This window comes from Camelus bactrianus, chromosome 19, assembly GCF_048773025.1.
Source record: "Camelus bactrianus isolate YW-2024 breed Bactrian camel chromosome 19, ASM4877302v1, whole genome shotgun sequence".
Taxonomy (NCBI): Eukaryota; Metazoa; Chordata; class Mammalia; order Artiodactyla; family Camelidae; genus Camelus; species Camelus bactrianus.
In genome coordinates, this window is record NC_133557.1 from 5809352 (window position 1) to 5830354 (window position 21003).

The window sequence follows — 21003 nt, forward strand, 5'->3', positions numbered from 1 at the left end:
AGAGTGTAGAAAAATAAAATAATAGCGTTCAAACCAAAAAAGTCTTGTTCCTTAGCAGAAGTACCATTTTGTTCAAGGAGAGCTTGCCTTAGGGCATTTAGGGAATTCTTTAAAATATCGAATTAGGTATAGAGTATACCCACCTTACACCCAGCAGCTCAGATTGAGGGCGCCAAGACACAAATCTGGACCTTAGCCAGCACGTCCGTCACAGGATTCTGGTGCAGACGCAGCTTTAGAAATCAGCCCAGCTTTCTTTAAGTGGCTGCCATGGAAGGTAGGCTCTGACGTCAAACCCTGGGATTGGAAAAATGGATCTGATGGGACCAGAGTGACGGTACTGCAGGAAGGTCAGTGAACAAGCACGTGGAGGTGGCACTGGAGATGATGGTGAAAACGAGGAGGCAAGACAATGAGAAGCTGGGACCAGGGCCTCCAAGGGCACAGAGACGAGGGGGTCAGCTAAGCAAGGTGGGCTGAAGCAGGGCTTCCGTCATGGGGTCTGTGGACCTGGACAGGGAGAAAATTCCACCTTGTCTGTACCACTCTCTGAATGGAACAGAGCCCTTCCCGTGGCACTGAATGTAGGCAACAAACCAAGGCAGGCTTCGCAGGAGACATGCTTTGCCCTAAAAGAAATCGCAGATATTTTTCTATCACAGAGATATCTCATCATGACATTTTCAGTCATCACTTACTTCAAAATATGATCGTTTTTAGGCCCTCTGCTAGATCTTGCTGTAATAGACTACTTCAGAAATACATCTGTTACTATGTCACAATTGAAAAAAATGTTTTGATATCTAATTAGTTTCCTTTGGAATCCCCCAAACTGTATTTTACAAATTTAAAACTTTCCTCAGGAAGGAGCTCAGAGGCTTCACCAGAGTGTCAGAGACCATGTACCTGGATTAAAGGAACAGGTAAACCACGGAGAGGCCAGCCTGGCCCCTACAAGCCTGCGAGAAGATCCAGGCTGCCACTTTCCACCCACACCTCTCCCCGAGGCAGGAGGGGGCTAAGGAAGGTGACAGAGAGAGGAGCCCCCCATCCTAGGTGCGCTCAGCATCCGGGCCACTCCTCCTAGGACTTGCTGCAACAGACTGTCCCCTGGTCTGCTGGGGGGGAATCCATGGCACCAGGCCTGGATTGGGACATCCAAGGATAAGGGTCCGTCTTCTCCTGGAGACTGGGCTGGCCCCTGTGTGTCCCCAGGCCCGCAACCTGCCATCCACTTAGGCAGCCTTGGAAGTACCATGTTTCCACAGGCTGGAACAAGGTAGCCGTTCTTGCTGACAAGCAAAGGATGTCTCTCTTCATACGGGGCCTGAGAAGGACACACAGACCTTGCATCTGAAACAGCGATCCTTTGTCACAAGCTGCTGGGCCAGTGCCGCGCAAAGCCGTTTCTTCTTCTTCACAAAAAAACTATGAAGCAGGGTCTTTTCCCAACGTTCATAGCTAATATCTTCATTTTCCAGAGGAAGAAAAAGAGGTTCTGCAAGATCAAACACCAGATAATCCAAATATCTATTGTTATTATTAAATATAAATATATTTTAATGTAAAATATAATACAGTAAATATAAATATCATTATTTACTATTAAAATAAACAAGCAATACTATATTATTAACATTATTAGTAATAATATCACTGATTAATAATTCAATATAGATTATACTTATTAATGTGGGCTCATTTTAACATCCATACTACTTTATTTTGTATTGATGAATTAATTATAATTAATTACTTATTGCAAATAACATTCATAAGAGCTAATAGTGATAATAACAAGATTGCAGCTAATAGTTATAATTAACAATATTTTATCTTGCCATTACCCAGCCATGGACTGTGTGTTGTGCTTTAATTTTCTCATATAATCTTTATACAACCTTCTAAGATGGAGACCACTGTCACTGCTGTTTTGTGGATGAAATCTTCAGGGGCTAAGAACTTACCCCAAGTCCCACAGCAAGGAGCTCGCTAGGTCCTCGGAGGACTGGAATTGGGATCCAGGCTTCTCTGATAGAAAGGTCACGTTTTCTCCTTGGTTTCAGGGCTCTGGGTCCTCACTGTGCCGCTCACGTTAACACCCCCGAAAACCTACACATTCTTGGCGAGTTGGCTTTGTGGAACCTTCCAAGGATAGTGAGGGATGGGCGGTTTCAATGTCTCAGAAGCGTGGAGCCACTGGGGCCGTTTCTTCAGGCCAGAATCTTGCCAACGTCCCCCACTCTCCCCCATGTCTTCTGAAACTTGAGTCAGCAGCTGAGCAAAGCCACAAAGACAGTCCCAGGAGGTGTGGTGTGACCAGGAATAAACACAGGCAGGGAACATTCGAACCAAAACGCACTGAAACTTGACAGCCAGGACATGCCAGGACACGCCAGCTCCTGGCTCATAAAGGTTGCAACTTTTATTGTGTGCGTTCAGTCCCTTGGTTAAAATACTACTATGAAAATTATACCACCTGCTGACATGACTGGGGTTCCCTGCTATTTGGGGGTACGGCACTATGCAGGCTCGACTGAGGGAAAGGGCTGGGAAACCACAGGCAAATGGACATTTTCTTGCCCTTGAAGGGAGGAGATGCAGGGTAGGGTTAAGGGGTGGAATTTCCCTGGCTCATTCCATGACGCCAAGACCAAGGTTAGAAATGAACTGAACCACCTTGTAAAAAGCATTATATATAAAGTCATCTGTTTACCCCGGCCGCTGCTGTCACAGGCCCGCGTTCCTATCAAGGGTTTAAAGCAAACACTGTGAGCAGCTAGCAGTTAAAAGAACAACACAGTTTCTGATTCTCTCCTAAGACCCGATTCACTTACAAAATGGGCTTATGAACTTAAAATTATGGGAGGTGGGGAGGGAGCGGGAAGACAAGAACCCTTTTATTTAGCATATTATTCACAATGAAAATTGGCACAGAAGCCAACCACATACATTAACATAGCTTGGGCAAGTTTAAAGCTTATGAATACATTTCTGTGGAAAAATGTGAATATGGAAAATCCCCTCTCTTATTTTGCCCTTTCCAAAAAAGCAATGAGTTCTGGGCTCCATGTGTATCTGTAACCTCACTTAGAAACCGGGGAATGCCAAGTGGGACTGACTGGGGGAGCCCGGGCTGAAGGGAGCCCAGGGTCTGCTACCTTGGAAACCAGAGGAGAGGAAGCGGGGAGGCCCAGGACTCTCTTGCAAGTCAGATTTCCTCCCGAGTCACAGCGGGGAAGCCCAAGAGAAGAAGCTGAGGTTCTCAGTGTCTCTCTGGCGATACGGGTGTCTGCTGGAGGAGAGGCATTATAATCAGAAGAAGAGAGGGAGTGAGATCTGTTTCTAATCATGCTTAAAATACACCAATTCAAAGGGAAGTTATAGTTAGAGAATTGTACACAGCAGTAACCAGGAGTCTGACGTGGCGATCTTGTAGTGGAATTTTATTCATAGAGTGTTTCCTTAAGGACCCTGTTAAGTATTAAGAAACAAGGTAATTCATCCTCCTCAAAACTGTCCTGAGGATAGAGGCGTCTGCTGATAGTTCTTCTTGTTTCAGTTATTTTGTGGGCTCCCATGGACGCTTTGCCTGACAGCTTCCCTGGAGAGTGAGGGATTTAACTACTCATTCACAAACAGGGGAAACAGTTGAGAAATAAACAGGCTAAGGAAATTGTCCACAACTACAGAGCAACATCTGTCAGTACATCTATCTGCCTGCCATCCATCCATCCGACCCATCCACCCATCCAGTCATCCACCCACCCACCCATCCATCCATCCATCCACCCATCTATCCAACAAATAATTTATTGAAGGTCCAAAGGGCCCTTGCCGATGCACATGTGAAGGTCTATAGAAGCCCTGGGGAAAAACTTACAATTTCTGAAACTCTTTAGCTTAGCCTGGAGAGCTAGAGCAGAGTTGGTTTGGTGGAAGAGGCAGAGTGTGCAAAGGCCGTGAAGTAGGGAAGAAATAATTTATGAACCAAGTGAAATGCAAAGTAGACAGATAGACAGACAGACAGACAGATATTATATATGCAACCACTTTGCTGGAAATGTTCAAATAAGCAAGTCTAACAATCAGAAAACAATTGATACATTTCTAGGAAGCACTCAGCAGGTAATTATTGAGCACCTACTCTGTGGCAGACTCTGTACCAGGCCCTGGGAACACAGATAAGCTCTTTCTATGCTCACATCTGCTCCCAGTCCAGCTATGAAGGAGGCACATAACATTGTATCCTCATTGTGGTAAGCACTGCAAGCTCTGTGAGAGCTGTTGGCGGAGAACACGGCTGGTCTGCAGGCTCAGAGAGGAAGAGGCACGTACAAAGGCCCTGTGGTAGGACCCGGCTTCTGAGGAAACATCTGAAGGCCAGTATGGCTGGAGAGGTCGGTCATCTAAGGACTCAAAGGCTATGCTGAAGGCAATGTAAAGTCACTTACAGCTTAAAACAAGGAAGACTCTCTCATATTTACTTTGTAACCTACGCTCCTGGTTTCTGGGAGTAGAAAGGCAATCATTCAGGCAAGGCAGTGGGGGCATATGAATTAGGACCTTGCAGGTAAAGAAGGAAAATCTGAGAGATGGGCTTAAAAGCTGTATGGAGAAGAAGGTGCTGCAGGAGGGAAGGAAAGCGGACCCTCTCCCTGGGAAGCAAAGCAAGCAGATGCCTCCCCCCGAGGCTGCTGGAGGCAGCGTGAGTGTGGCAGGGGTCAGGGTGGGAACAGGGCAGAGGGAGGCCCCTGCCAGCAGGGGGCGTGGGTGTGGCTGGGCTTTTTTTCTGAGTCTAGCTCCCCATCCAACCAAGAGGAGAGGAGATTTAAACTAGCTTCCAGAATGTCAGATATGTCCGTGTGCATTCTTATCTTTCCTGCAGACTAGGTTTTTCCATTCTTTTTGTGCTGTGACATTTTTAGTCCTTAAATTCAAAAATGGAAGAAAGAAATGGGAAGTCGTTGATATTGGGAATTACGGTTTCTCAGGTCCATTTGAAACGAAATTCAGCAAAGACACTGATTAATATTAAAAGACTACATTTCAAAGATACTATGAAAATTATTTTCAACTTAATTTTTGAAAATCACAAAAAATAAGAGTTCTGGTGGCCTGAAATCATAGTGCCATTCCCTTTGGCCCAATCACAGACGCCATAGCTTTTCAGAGACTGCAAGCTTCTCCTTGCATGCACATGGGAATATGACCTGACAGCCACCACTGCCCGTACTTGAGATGTCACTCTGCCTGTGGGTCACCCATCACTGCCTTTATTGTAGGAAGTCAGCAATTACTTTGGATTTTTTGTTAATGAGTTTCAAAAATGGCTAATCAGCATCCTTTAAATGATTAAGAAGTTGGGTCTGGATATCATATCGTATGAATCCGTCACAATTTTACTCAATTTAGTGTACAAATTTGGCAAGTGATTTGTTTTTAAAGTAGAGCCAATATCATGTTGTCAATCTGTTACTCAAAGATTAATTCTGACCATCACTTCTTAGAGCAAAATGGACCAAGATGTCTAAAAGGAAATAATAAGATAATGATAAGTTTATGGATCTCATAACCACCTCCAAATATCCCAGGTTGCTTGTGTGTGTGTGTGTGTGGAGGGGCGGTTATAGGAAGAAGGTAGGTAGGCAGAGAACAGAAGGTGGTTCTTGTTATTTTTCAAAACCAGTTCATCTTTTCTAATGAGTCATATCCCTGTGTCTAAGCCAAGTTCTTCCATGTCCCCACTGGCCTCGGCTTTGGGAATCCTGGCTATGACTCATGGGTCACAATCCTGAAGACAGAGTCCTATATTTCTCCAAAAACAATTTACGCCCCTCAGCCTGTGATGCAATGATACAACTCTGTATAAATCAGTGGGAGCTTTTATGGGTTGACTAATATGTTAACACCCTGTGATCCAGGAACGAAGTGGCCTAAGTTGTTTTTTGTTTTTTTTTTTTTTTTGGCCGGGGCGTATAAATTGTGTCTCAAGCAGCGTTCAAGAGTTTTCAGTGTCTTTTAAGATGATGTGGCAGAATGGGACAACACGTGAACGATTAATACGCTTGACTTTGTGCAACGCTTAACCATGTGTTGGAAAAAGATCGATTTCTGTGCATTTACATCAGCTCTCAACTTTCTGCCATCATTCTTGGAACTGCAAAGCACCATCCCCAGCTCCCGGGACAGGAACTAGAAATTATAAATCTCTGAACTTCATGACTTGTGAACACAACGTCAATCACCTTCAGTTTCATTTGAAGGACTGAGTGAAATCCTTATAATACTTTTTTTCCTAACACTAAAATTTCAGCTTTGCAATGTTTGTTACCCAGTCTATAGGCTGCCAGAACCACTTCTCGGCATCTTAATAAGTTCTTTTTTTTATATTTATTTTTGGGGGGGGGTCATTAGGTCTATTTATTTATTATTAGTTATTTTTTTATTTTAATCCAGGACCTAGTGCATGCTAAGCATGTGTTCTACCACTGAGCTATACCCTCCCTGCCTCTTAATGAGTTCTTAACAGAGGCCAACCAATATCTTTTAGTATTATGAAGACAGATAGGAAAACACCATTTGTACGAAAAAAAAAATGCAAAGAAACAAAATCTTAAGACACAAACTCTTTTCAATTCAATAGATCTCTTATTAAATGGTTAGAGCTTTGAAACGAACCCTGAACGGCAAATGTGTGTTCTACAGTAAATTACAGTGCTGGGGCCACTGGGTTGAAAAAGGTACTAGTTCTGAGGAGAAAATGACCAGATGGATTTAGTAGCATCTGACACAGGCCCAGATTTGGAGAGTAGTGGTTTTAGCGCCATTCACCTGCCATCCACGTCCAACTTCCCAAACCAAAATACTAAAAATTATTGTACTGTAAATAAGATGAAATGCAATACTAACATAACACATTATCTAACGTATTCCCATTGCCATAAGTACTCTGTGTTCTTCCTTGTTTAAGAAAGCTTCAATACCAAAAATCAGAGAAGCTGACCGGTGAAGGTCATCTTGACACCAGACACTTAAGTTCTCTCACCCGGAAGCCCTGTGGCTTCGACATTCAGCGCGTGTCAGTGACTTCCTAATGTTTATTCCTTCGGACCCAGAATCCTTCCTGAGCTCTGGATTACATTTTTCAGCTGTTTATTGGACATCTTCATCCCCAAAATGGCGAACTCAAGAAAAAAAAATTAATACTCTGAAAAGATTCATCTTTGGACATTTTCTAGTCCATTCATGGCCTCATTGTGAATCCAAGCTGGAACCTTACAGTTATTCTTATATTTCTTTCAACTATTTCACACACTCAGTCACCAAATCCTAGTGATTTTAACACTTGACGTCTGTCTGTGGATTAAATCTAACACCTTTTCATTTGGTACTAGTTTTCTATGATTGCATGACCAATTACCCAAAAATCAGCAGTTTAAAATACCCCAGTTTATTATGTCACAATTTTCCTTGGTAAGAAGTCCAGGAATGGGTTAGCTGAGTCCTCTGGGTAGGGTTTCACCAGCTGCGTTCTCATCTGAAGGCTCTGGGCAGGTATCTGTCTCCAGATTCTTTCAGGTTGATGACAGAATCTCGTTCTTTGTGGTTATGGAACTGAGATCCCATTTTCCTGGTGGTGGTCAGCTGGGGGCTTGCTCTCAACAATTTGAGGCCCATGCTTCATGCTTCATCTTCAAAGCCAGCAGCGGAGAATCCCCCTATATCAAACTCCTCTCACACTTGGACTCTCTCTCACTAGGAAGACCCCAGTCCCTTTTTATGACTCAGCTGATTAAGTCAGGCTCACTCGAGACAGTCTCCCTTTCTTAAAGTCAGCCAATCTGGGACCTTAATTATTTCTGCAGAATCCCTTCAGAGCAACACTGAGATAAATGCTTGATTGAATACCTGGGAGAAGGTGGGTGTACACCAAGGCATGTGGATTTGGAGGGATTATGGGGGTAATTCTGCCCTCCACATTTTCCAAGGTCACTGCTTTAGTTGCGGCCCTGACAATTTCTGTGTCGACTATTACTATGACCATCTGACTCTGCCTTGGACTGGATTCTCTCCAAAGCAGAACGTGAGATAATGCGATGAGTATGGGTGGCTTATTTGCAAGGTAATCCCGGGAAACACTCATGAGGAAGCGACGGAGTGAAACAGAAAAGGAAGAAAACCAACACAAGGTATTGTTGTGGGGCTGTGTTACCGCTGTGAGTGACTGGGGTTCAGCGCCACTGCTAAGTATGAGGAAGCTGGGGTATCCATCTCCCAACTTCCATCATGGTGGCTTGAGAGTTGCTCCCACTTGTGCAATAAATGATCCCTGAAATTTTTTCTTCTTGTCTAACTAAAAAAAAAAAAAAAGATCTGATCCTGTCACTCCTCTTTCTAAAAATATCTATGTTTATACAGCCAACCAATATTTATCTTGTTTGTTGCAAAATACGACATGCAGTGCCGTATGATGGTCACTGTGGATTCGACAGTGAAAAGACAGCCACGTAGGGAGCTTATAATTGGAATGATCCAAAAAAAAAAAAAATTCCAAATTCCTTAGCCTAGACTGGGTCTTTCAAAATCTGATGTCAAACTGTTTTGGCAGTATCTTCTCTAATCTGCTTCATTTAAATTAGCCTCTATTCAGGCTACCCAAAGTTCTCAGTGTTCTTGGAAAATTTTGTGCTCTTTCATGGTTTCATCAACTTTGCTCAACCTAAAATGTGTTTCCCTTCCTCCCTTCCAGGGAAACTCCTATAAAATACCTGAATCCAAATCTGCTTCCTCTGTGCACTGTTCTAATACCTCGGCCTCAGTAACATCTATCGCTCGTATTACTTACAACTCGGGGCCCGTTGCACAGGAGGGACTTCTGGAATAAATGCATCAAAAACCATGAACAAGTAAAGTAATATTAGATTGTATTCTTTCCAACATGAAGAATTGTTTTAAGATTACTTTTTGTTTCAGATTTCCATATATGTCATTGTTCTTGGTTTCGTTTCACTTTTATCTATCTAGATAGATAGATTATGGAGATAGGTAGATAGATAAAAGGAAGATAGATAGATAGATAGATAGATAGATAGATAGATAGATAGATAGATAGATAGATACAGAGATACAGAGATACAGAGATACAGAGATAGATACAGAGATAGATACAGAGATACAGAGATAAATAGGTAAGAGATGGATAGACATACATCTATGAATAGGGAGTTATCTATACAAAGAAGCCAAGTAGTAATTTTAAGGAATAATTTTTAGTTGGTTTTTGATATTCTAGGATTCAATACAAGAGCTACCAGGTCAATGTGTCCTTAAGGCTGTTTTTGTGGCTGTTGTGTTTGTTTTTTGTCCTATTGAGGTATAATTGACAAATAAAATTATATGTATTTAAGATGAACACCTGAATGTTTTAATATACCTATACGTTGTTAAATGACCCCTACAATCAAGCTAATTAACTATGTGAGATGATCCATCATCTCACATAGTTACCTTTGTGTATGTGGTTATGTGTGGTGAGAACATTTAAGATCCACCCTCTTAGCAAATTTCAAGTGCATATTATAGTATTATTATAGTATTGTTAACTGGAGCCACCATGCTGCACATTAGATCTCCAGAACTCATTCATCTTGCATAACTGAAACTTTGTACCCTTTGACCCACATTCCATCTCTCTCATCCACCAACCCCTGGCCACAACAGTTCTACTCTGTTGCTTCTATGGTTATTTTAAATTCCACGTATAAGTGAGATCATGTGTTATTTGTCCGTCTGTGACTGGCTTACTTCACTTAGCATAGTGTGCTACAGGTTTATTCATGTTGTTGCAAATAGAAGGATTTCCTTCTTTTTTAAGGCTGATAATAATCCATTATATATACCACATTCTCTTTGTCCCTTACTTCGTGATGACACTTGGGTTGTTTCCATAGCTTGGTTATTGTGGATAATGCTGCAGTGACCGTAAAGGTGAGGAGATCTCTTTGAGATACTGATTTCATTTCCTTTGAATAGAAAACCAGAAAAGGAATTCAATACTGGATCATATGGTAGTTCTATTTTTAATTTTTTGAGGACTCTCCATACTGTTTTCTCCAACCTGTTTTCCAAATTGGCTGTACCAATTTACATTCCCACCAGCAGTATACAAAGGTTTCATTTTTCTCCACACTCTCATCAACTCTTGCGATCCCTTATCTTTTTGAGAATAGCATCCTAACAGGTGGGAGGTGCTATCTCATTGTGGTTTTGACTTGTGTTTCCTCAATGATCAGTGATGTGGAGCACTGTCTCCAAGTCTGTTGGTGTATCACATGTCTTCCTTCGAAAAATCAATTCTTTCCTATTTTCAAATCAGGTTATTTGTCCTCTAGTTACTGAGTTCAGTGCCTTATATATTTTGGATATTCACCCTTACCAGATATATGGTTTGCACATATTTTTCTCCCATTCCATAGTTGCCTTTTCACTCTGTTCATTGTTCCTTTGCTGCATAGGAGCTTTTTAGTTTGATGCCATCCCATTTGTACTTTTTTGCTTCTGTCACTTGTGCTTTTGGGGTCCTATCCAAAAAAATTTATTTCCCAGACCACTATCAAGAAGCTTCTTCTGTGTTTTCTTCTAGTAATTTTACTGTTTCAGGTCTTATACTGAAGTCTTTAGTCCATTTTGAGTTTATTTTTGTATGCAGTGTGAGATAGGAGTCCAAATTTATTCTTCTGTGTGTTGATATCGAATTTTCCCAGCATCATTTATTGAAATGACCGTCATCTCCTATTGTCTGTTCTTGGCAGCCTTGTTGCACATCAATTGATCATAAATGGATGGATTTATTTCTGAACTCCCTATTCCGTTCCATTGGCCTATATGTCTATTTTATGCCAGCACCATCTTTTTTGATGTAATATAATTTGAAATCAGGAAGTGTGATGTTTCCAGCTTTGTTCTTCTTGCTCAAGATTGCTTTGACTATTTGCAGTCTTTTGTGGTTCCATATGAATTTTAGAATGTGTTTTTCTATTTGCTATAAAGAAGGCCAGTGGGATTCTGATAGGGTTGAACTGAATCTATAGTTCACTTTGGGTTATGTGGATATTTTAACAATGTTAATTCTTCCAAACCATGAACAGGGAATGTTTTTCCATTTATCTGTGTCTTCTTTCATTTCCTTCATCAATGTTTTATAATTTTCAGTGTCCAAGTCTTCTACTTCTTTGGCTGAGTGCATTTCTAAGTATGTTTTTGTGGCTTTTGCTATTGTAAATGGGGTTGTTTTCTTGATTTCCTTTTTAAATAGTTTGCTGTTTGTGTATAGAAACATCACTGATTTCTGTATGTTGATTTTGTCTCCTGCAACTTGGGTCTGGTTTTAAAGCTGAAGGTCTTGTAGACATTGGGGGTAGATAAGCTCTGCCAAGTTTTAAATTTTATGCCAATAATATCCCCTTTCTTTTGACAAATAATCTTTTCAACATATCTTCGCATGTTTTCTTTGTTTTTTTTTTTTTTTTTCTTTTCTTCCTAGACAAAGTATTTGGGAGCATGTTGATAAGTATCCCTGACTTAAAAGGCTATATATTTTTTTAAAACTAGCTTTATTCCTGTGAAGCCTCTAGCACATTGCAGACATAAGTAATTTCTGTTAAACGATATGAAGCCATTTAAAATCACAGTGGGCCCATATACCAAAAGATGCATTTTAACCAAAAATGCCCCACATTCACTCTACCACTGCAAATAAACTTGAGGACTCAGAAATTTGAGGTACATAGTTGGGATTCCTTTTGTTTCCCTTGAGTCCCTCTTGGTTCAAGAAAACTGCCAATTCTAGAAATATTTCTCTTACTTGAAACTCTCCTTTTAATAACTGTTATTGAGTGCCTATTATAAGCTAAGTACTGTGCTGTGCATTGAAGTTTCAATGATAAGAAGATTGAAAGAAATGCACTGAGGAAGAAATGTTAATTACTTTGCCTCAATAAATATTCTACCCAACAGGCCTGACTAATTTGCTAAATTCAGCTGGGAAAGGCCTGACTTAGTGAGGCTTTATACTTACCTGGTAATGGCTAATTTTTAGATATCAGATAATTCAGAGGCCTATGTTCCCAATACTGAAAGAATACTTTCCTGGGTTAAACAGGCAAGCTCAAGGTCTCCCAGAGGTCAAGAAAAGCTTAAGATACATTCTTTTTTTTTTTTTTAAGTCCCTATAATACTAAAAAAAAAAAAAAAAAAAAATTATATGTTATCATTTCATTTGAAAAACCTGCAAAATATTTCAGGTATTTACCTTGAATTGGTAACACTTTTAATTAAAAATACAATGCAATATGATAGTGACAGTCATAAAATTGGTATACGTATTCATAAATAATATTACTTCACAGTTCATTAGAGGTTAAATGGTTCTGAGGAAAGGACACATGTTAAAGCCGTAGAATGAAGATCTTTGGATTCACCTTTGACCTCTACAGCAGTACTCCTGTGTGCATGACCTCCTTTGGAGAAAACGGCAAAAGATTTATTTATGCACTCACTTGAACACCAAAAGCAGAAATGTGAGGTTTCACCAAAGGGCCCAGTGACGTCCCCTTGGAGAAAAGAGAAGAGTGACCGAGGTCCTGGAGTCACCGTCACCCAGGAGCCTGGCACACATGAGGAAGGATGCTTTACTTCAGAACTACTCCCTGTCCTTGAGAACTAAGGCAGACTTTCCTTTCCTCACCCACAGACCCGAATCCTTCCTGCCATTAATCACGACAACCCCTTTTGATGTGAATAGAAAGTATTCTATTACCACTTAAAAACCAGTACTCTGGGCTTGCGACACATAAAGGTGATTCCCAATCAGAGGAGAATGTAATACCAGGCTTAGTGGGCATGAGACAGATATGTGGGAGTGAAACAAGGAAGGATAGGAGGGGGAGAAGGAAAGAGGGGGAAGAGAGGAAGGGGGGAGGGAGGAAGGAAGGAAAGGAGGGGAGGAGAGACGGGGGAGGAGAGATGGGGGAGGAGAGATGGGGGAGGAAGAGGAAGTCAAGAACGTGATTCCTCAAGGAAGAAGGGACAGGAGACCTTGCCTCCCAGACAGAAGCAGAAAGGTGCAAAATCTCCAAGGGCCTTTCCAACACAGACGTTGAATCTCTGGCTTTAGTCCTTCCCAACAATGAAACGATAGGAGAATTCAGGGCCCGGGCACTGCTCCGGCATAACTGTGGACAGATTTTCCCCCATATGTTTACAGAATTCCGAAAGGACAGAAATAGCCATTGAGCTCTAAGCAGTTTTTGTAAAATTACCCTCGCTCTGAGAGGTTTTCATTCTACCCTGGGGACTCTTTGGTGAAATCTAAATAAGTGGAAAGATTCAGCTATTTTGGAGTTTTCCTTGTGCTAAATAATATTCTGTAGATTGGATTAAAAGCAGAAAAAAAAATGTAGATATTTTCACATTCACATAAATCAAAATGGCTGAATGTTGAAAAACAAACAAAAAAGGGCCCTCAGGCTGAAACCAATTATGGAAATTCTTAGCCGAAAGGGATAATTTATTAGATCATTTATAATGAGCACAACGAGCAAGTGAAAACTGGTGTCCCTGACCTCAGCTACCACAAACACTACGATGTTTTCTATTTATAAAAATGATCACAATAAGGTTTGTGGAGGCTCCGGGTGGGAGGGGCGGGCCGAAGGGTCCACAAGGGCCCTGCCTGACCCGCCCTGATCCCGGAGACGGTAGCTACACGGTCTCCGTGGTGACAACTGTGGATGGCTTTTCTTTTTCCCTTGACTCCATTCATTGATTTCATGGGCTTTTAGGAGATTATTTTTTAAACTGATTAATTTGCAAAAGTAGAATGAGAAAACCCTCTTGACCTGGATGGTTCCCCCTTGTTCTCCAGATAGCAGCTCAAACATTACTTCCTCACAGAAGCCATCTCTAAGCATAAACGCCCAGCAAAATCAAGCTAAATATTATGCATGATGGTCCCCAATCACTTTCTGTCTCTCTCTTAGACTGGAATTCCCAGAAGCCCAGAAACAATATCTATTCCATTCAGCATGATAGCCCCACACCTAACCTTTGGTGGGTACTCAGCTAACATTTGTTGAATGACTGACTAAAGGAAAGCAAACCAACCCTAAACATCTACATAATATAATTGCTTCATTAGAAAGATTCTGATGGCAAGTTACAGAATGCCCAATTGAACTCAATAAGATGCCCAGAGGTAGATGTTTCTAGAGTGGTAACTCACCCACATCAGGGCACTGAATCGACTTCCCTGGGTTTTTCCCTCATTGTCACAAAATGGCTGCCACAATGATGAGCACTCATCCTCAAATAACTGGGGTTAAAGCCACTAAATAGAGAGACAAGAGATCACTTCTCAAACATCAGTCTCTTATTAAGAAAGAAAATCTTTCTTCAGAGATCTTCTGACCAGACTTCTTCTTCAGTCCCCTTTGGCCAGGATATGATCACATATCCTTAGCCTATCTGCAAGAAAGCCTGAGAAAACAAGAGTCTGGCATTTTCCATATCCATAATAAGGGGAAGTTTCTGTGAGCAAGAAGGAAGGGTAGGCAAAACTACTGGGCAGCAATCAAGGGTCTGCCAGAGCACCCTATGACTGTATTCTTTACTCACCATTGTTTTAAAAAATATGTCATTAAAATGTGAGCTTTGTGTGCCCTAAGAACATAGGAAGGACACGTTCTACACACAGCCTTTCCTGGCCCAAGCATGCAGGGAAGCAGGAGAATCCAAAAATGATTCATGAAGTTACAACCAATGTCCAATAGGCAAATAACCCTGTCAACATGATGACCTTGAAGATGATTTTGAACTCTTATTAGATCAGAGAAATGTGCAGAAACGTATCCTGTTTTGTCTTGCCATCTTTTGGCTGATGTTATTTAACTGGTGGTGGCTGTGCCTTAGTGACTGTCATTACAGCAAAATGGTTTTGCTGGATCTGGAGAAGTAGTGTACCCTGCCCTTGTTAGTTTTTTTTTCATTCTCAATAAATGTAAAAGTTGCTTTCAAGGACCTACCAGATCAACCAAAACCCTCAGGGAGCACCATTAAGTAGACATTGTTTGGAGAACCAAGAGGAATACGGGCTTTTATTTATGTGCAGATGCTGAAGACAGATCTCACGTCTTTTACTTCCTCTGTCCTTTTAGCTCTATATCTAAACCTGGTTTAAAAATTCCTCAATTAGCTGCAAAGTGCTGAAAGATCCTGTTACAGCTTTGTTGCAGGAACTGGACAGAGCTGGGAATAGAAGGCAGCCCATACCATTGACTTGGAGATGAAGGATGAGTTCCTTCTCCAACTCAGAACGATAGGAACATGAAAGCTCCACTCAGGTTTTCCCAGACCCGGAAGATTAGTCAGTCCACTGTTCCTTGGAACCATTAGTCAGATCGGTGAATTCATTCCTTGGTGGGAGCTCAAACCAGCCTTGTCCAGTCGCTGCAATCCTGAGCTCTCCTCAGCACAGGACATCCTAACTTACTGTGTTCCCCAGGATCACCTGACATTCTGAGCAACCCTCTGGATAATCTACCTGGTGGTTTGGTATTACAGGAAATTCTTGGTCTCTTTTGTGACTCCTTCACAGGAAAAACACGTCCACTGTGCTGTTAAGGCTTTTTTCCTAGTCGCATCATGACCTACCGTACATTATCTTCTCTTCAACTCATTTCCTGTATTTACAAACCTTGCTAGTTTCAAAAGTTTAAAACTCTGTGTCTCGAAGAACACCCCTCCCTTTTCCTTCCCTCCTGCCAGGCCCCATACACCAGGCCTCTCTTGCCTTTGCAGTGATCTGCACGTTGCTCTGTGATTGATACAATCAGCCTCTCACGACACTCCCATGAGTATCAGCGGAGGATGCGTTGCTCACGTGCGTAAACATTAGAGATGGCAGCAGTCCTTTTGAAAATTTGAAAAAGGTTCCATTTTGAGAACTTGGCATTTCCCAAAGTCGCTGAAAATGTTTGATAGAATTAAAGCATATTAAACGTTAAAAAAAAAAAAGGAAAAGGTAGGCAGTGCATTCCCTTGTGTGGTCCAAAGGCCATCTGCCGCAAAATTAGCTGAGGAGCTGGTTATGAAATTGCAAATTCGTGGTCTTCTTAAGTGTACTAAGTCAGGCTCATAAGCAGTGGGGTTTCAAAAAGTGTGTTTTTGGAATCTTTCTTTTTGTCTTCTTCTCAAGGTGATTCACATACATCCTTGAAGAACTGTTAGCATAAGGCATTTCGCATCTATCAATTTCCCCAATTCATCAATCAGCCTGAAACAGAGGAGGTGAATGGGTCATCAAAATGTGGCAAAGGGAAGGTGTTAGTTTCGAGACACAGTTCAGGTCATGGCTGTCACTGAAAGCATCCTTGTGCCATGGACCTCGTTGGCAGACTGGGGAAGCCATGATACATCCCTTCTCAGATTAATGTTGTCAAAAGCATGAAACAAAACATATGCGATTATAAAGAAAATTAATTATATTAAAGTGTAATCCTATCTATGGGACCCCTTGGGGACTCTGTGAACACCAGATGAAGGATCCTCGCGCCAAGGGACAAAGTAATTCAACTGCTAAGTGGAAACGACAGATCAGATTGGGTTAGAAGCTATCTGAGGCTTGCAGCCTAAGTTAGGATTCATCTCGGCAGGAGAATCTAAAAGCGCTTCATAGAGAAGAGGCGTTGAAGATGAGAACAAGAGTGTTTAGGGATGGAACCCTCCGCAAAGGGGTAAAACACATACCCCGTCTCCTCTGTCTTCTCTTTCTCCCTTAACCTGCATACAAACAAAAAATACTCTTCCATTTTGAAAGTCTTACCTTGGTCCTACATCTCCCTCTAGCTATCGTGCTCGCTGTCTCTTTTTTCTTAGTGAAATATCTAGAAGCCATCTACACTTCACTCCCCTCTCGCCGAGGATCTGCCTTCTGTCCCCATGTCACCATTCCTGTTGTTTCTGCCAAAGTCACCAACCTCCAACGCTGCTGACCACCTGCTCTGTTTACAGTCTACTAATTTAACTTCCCGGCTCCCCTCTCCCTGGCTTTCTCACCAGCCAGATGCTTCTTTCTGGGCTCCTATTTCTCCATCATCCCGAAAATGCCTCTCATCACCAATCTGTCCTCAATCCTCTTTCCTTCACTTTCTTTCCACCGTCATCTGGCCTCTTCACCCCCGCCCCGCCCCGCCCCGCCCTGCCCGGGTTAGGTCTTCACCTTTATCACTGGTTTACTGCAGAGTTTGCCCTAACTCACCTCCCTGGCTTCTGCTTCCTCATCCATCTGCTCTCTACCTGCTCTCTAGGTGAAAGCATCTCTCCTTCTTTGGAGCTGACCCTTCTCTGGTTTCATAACATTGTTTGCCTTACTTTTTTCCGCCAAATGCCCTCTTGGAAGCCACTGCTGTCTAGATGACATATCTTTCTGTGTGTCCTGGTCAATTATCTCCCCTTCTAGACTATAAGTTCCTGGAGAGTTCACAGGACTTAGCCTACCTGGGTCCTTTCTGTCCATCCTCCCATCACACATACAGAAGAACTCAAACATTCTTCATCAAATTAGGGAAGTTGCCTTAAGGAAGAAAAGGACCGATTTGAAAAATGAAAGCATTGAGCAATCTATCTACCAATCTGTGGATAACCACAAACTACTACCACACATTCTCTGCCTGTCTAGACAATAAATGCTGTGAGGATGTTTATACAATGATACAGAGTAATAAAGGACCTGGTAGAGAGAAAAAGATGTTCAGCTAATCATGTCTCGCATTTCAGCATGGTAAAATAAAAAAAAACCCCGAATCGCCTATCAGCTGCTAAGAGCCAAGGTTCATCTCATTCATTTACCATTTTATTCATTCATTCAACACATAATTTTGAGTGTCCTCCACATGCCAGTATGCCAGGCACTGGGAATTCAGCAGTAAACAAATATCCACAGATCCATCCTCACAAAACCAAGAGTGTGATGGGAGAGGCAGACAGTAAATAAATACATGCTTATAAGCTGTGAGAAATGCAGGAAGGAAAACTTTCTTGAAGGATCGATGGAACAAAGGACAAATACACATTCTATTTCTACAGGGTCTTTGGGTCACTGGAGAGCTGAACTTGCCCTTGTCTGAATCTTGAAGATTTCATTCACCCTCTTTACTGAAGGTTTAAGCTAGAATTAACCCAAGAAGTTAACTCCTTCTCTTCCCTCCAAGTTGGCCTTGACCCTCCAGGGGGAGCACTCCCATGGCATGAGGGGTGCCCGTCTCCCCTGGTCTGGAGTGAGCCTGTCTTTCTTCACACCAACACGACCTTTCATGATCAAACCCACTCACTGACAACATGGCGGGGAAACAAAAAAGGGCTTTTTCTAGCAAAAGACTTTTTCATGGCCCAACATTATTCCCATCCCTTTTCGCATCTCTCTGGAAAACGTCATCACCTCCTCCAGGCAAGTGGCCTCAGGGGGGTTCAGCCCGGTTTTCTTGAGATCCATAGCTATGCTCCTTTTCTTAGAGGTGGGCATGACAGCAGAAGAGAAAGAGTGGTGCTTCCCTGGTCGGTCCCTGGACAGACAGCCAAGGACACTAGGACAGTGTTCTTGCTCTTCTCTTTCCTCCTTCCTTCCATGCTTCTTACTTTCATCCCAACCTCCCAGAATTAGCATATATCACACCAAGGAAAGGACAGAGAAAAAGCAGCAGAAAGAATAAGAAAGGAAGGACGAAAAATTCAAATAGCAAAAGAGAGGTAAGTAGGAAGGGTGATTTTTTCATAGGAAAGAATAAATTGAAGCACTGATGTTGAGATGGAAGGTGTCACCAGCCCACTTCACCCCCAACTATCACTCAACTGAATAAATGATGAACACCTGCTGTGTATCAGGCAATGCGCACAAGTCCTAATATAATAAATGCAAAGAATTCTGGAATTGTTAAGCACATTCTGTGAGCTTGAGAGTGGGTTATTGGCATAGATTCCCCATAGTTGCCCTGATTGATCTGGGCCGGTGGTTTTCCACCTTGGTAGCATATTAAAGTTTTTTTTTTTTTATTTTAATAGCAATTCCCAGGCCCCACCTCAGAGATTCTGATTTACTGATCTTGGGTGGGCTCAAGGCAACAGTAATTTTTCAAAAGTTGATTTTAATGTGCAGACAGGGCTGAAAGCCATTGGCCGAGGCAATAGGTCAGATCATTCTAAAAGCTATCCAGTCTAGTCTTCCAGAGCACAAAGAAGGACCTCTTTTCTTATACTCAACTCACATTCTGGAGAACACTCTTTGATACGCTGGAAGGAATTTTTCTCCCTCCAACAAGAACTAACCTTGACTCCTAGCATCCCCATACGTCTAAGCTCTCCTGCAGATGCAACGCGTGGACAGTGTCTTCTGTTCAATAACGGGGCTCTCCTTTGGCTGGGTTCCCAGTCAATATCCCTGCACGTCTTCTCCAAGCCCCTCCCTTCACAAACCGTGTCTTTGTAGGACAGCGTGAAATGTCAGTTTCTGTTGGTAATCTACATAATTGCATTACTCAGCCACCAAACCTACTCCTGTAAAAAAAAAGACTTAAGAGATACCTTTTCTCTGAGCCAGAAAGGTGGGACAGTGGCACTCCCTTGGTTGCGGCTGGTTTTGGAAGGAGCCTTTATTTACATGACAAATGTCTCTGAAAATAATCGTCCCACCTCCTTGCTGGGCCTTCCTTCTTGGCGGAGCAGGTGCTCGTCAGGAGACAAAATCTCGCCCTTGATGGTGGAATTGGCACTGCCTTCTAAGTAGGCCAAGGAATTTGGAGCTTGTCTAACCAGAAATTCTTACCCACTCCCGAAAAATGCGTATCCTGTCCGTCCAAAGGCTGTTAATTAGCACCTGCTTCTACTTCTGAACTCCTGTGGGATCTGGCATGATGCGCTCGTAGTTCCTCTGATCTGTACTGGCCACTGCCCCCTCGTGAACCAGGGCAGTCACATGATGTGTCACCTGATTGACCAGAGAGGGTGTTACATCCTTGAACCTAGGTGTGACTGCCCAACAAAACCATTAGAGAGTGTGTAAGAAAGGATGCAGCTGGAAATTGGCCAGGAACTGAATCCAATTAACCTGACAGCCATAGATTCCTTCCCTGAAAAACAAGAGCATCGTAGACTATTAAAGCTAAAGAAGACCTTAGAAATCACCTAATCCGGATGTTGTTTACATTAGAGGACTCACTGCCTCTGATTAGAATCAAAAGCAACAGGACTTCTTTCTAGAAAAATGCGTGTACAGAGTTTTCACAAGACTTCAAGAGGCTGGATCACAAACTCCATCAACTGGGCCTATGACTCCCTGTTGAAGAACCCTGATGTAATCTTAACTCCCACCCCGCCTCCCACCAAACACACCTTTTACAGACGAGGACACTGTCCAGAGACGCATGCGGTTCTCCTAAGAGCTCATAGTTTAGTGGCAGAGACACAAGCTCTAAATTCTCATTCTGGTCCCTCAGGACCTACCCAAGACCCCTGTCCCAGCATCTCCTTAGAAAACACTTGGGGGCTTACTTTTTCTGAGACCACTGTCCTTTGTCTTAGGATTTCTATTCATGGGCCTTCCTCTGTCTGTAGGCTGTGCCCATTGGCAAAATGGGCAACCATATCCCTTTGACTGGCAGACTCTTTCTCGGGAGTAACCACTTAACCTATTCAAAATTCTTCCAAGCTTAAAGCCTTGGGGTTGGAGAGCTTTAGAGCCAGGTCTTCACTAGAGCACCACCTGGTGGAGCATTGCAATAAATCCTGCCTAAGCAAGCAGGAGATGCCAATCACGCAGGGAATAAATAGCCTTTACCATTCCTTCCATATTTGATGTCAAGAGACCAGTTTTATCCACTTTTTTTTGCTTAAGAGCATTTTAAAATATCACCAAATAAAACCGTATTCGAAAATTAACTGATTACTCCAAAA

At 42.3% G+C, this 21003-nt stretch overlaps 1 long non-coding RNA gene across 9 annotated transcripts in view; it reads right to left on the bottom strand.

The window, feature by feature from the left end:
* LOC123613607 (uncharacterized) overlaps window positions 1-21003 on the bottom strand; it is a 387060-nt gene that overhangs the window by 2487 nt on the left and 363570 nt on the right. For 4 of the 9 annotated variants that reach the window (XR_012500541.1, XR_012500536.1, XR_012500537.1 and 1 more), the window contains 3 exons: window positions 3162-3295; window positions 1968-2277; window positions 144-1498 (listed from right to left, as the gene is read on the bottom strand). This is a non-coding gene — a long non-coding RNA (uncharacterized LOC123613607). The remainder of the gene's footprint in view (window positions 1-143; window positions 1499-1967; window positions 2278-3161; window positions 3296-21003) is intronic. The other 5 variants (XR_006720973.2, XR_006720974.2, XR_006720970.2 and 2 more) reach the window with 5 other exon arrangements.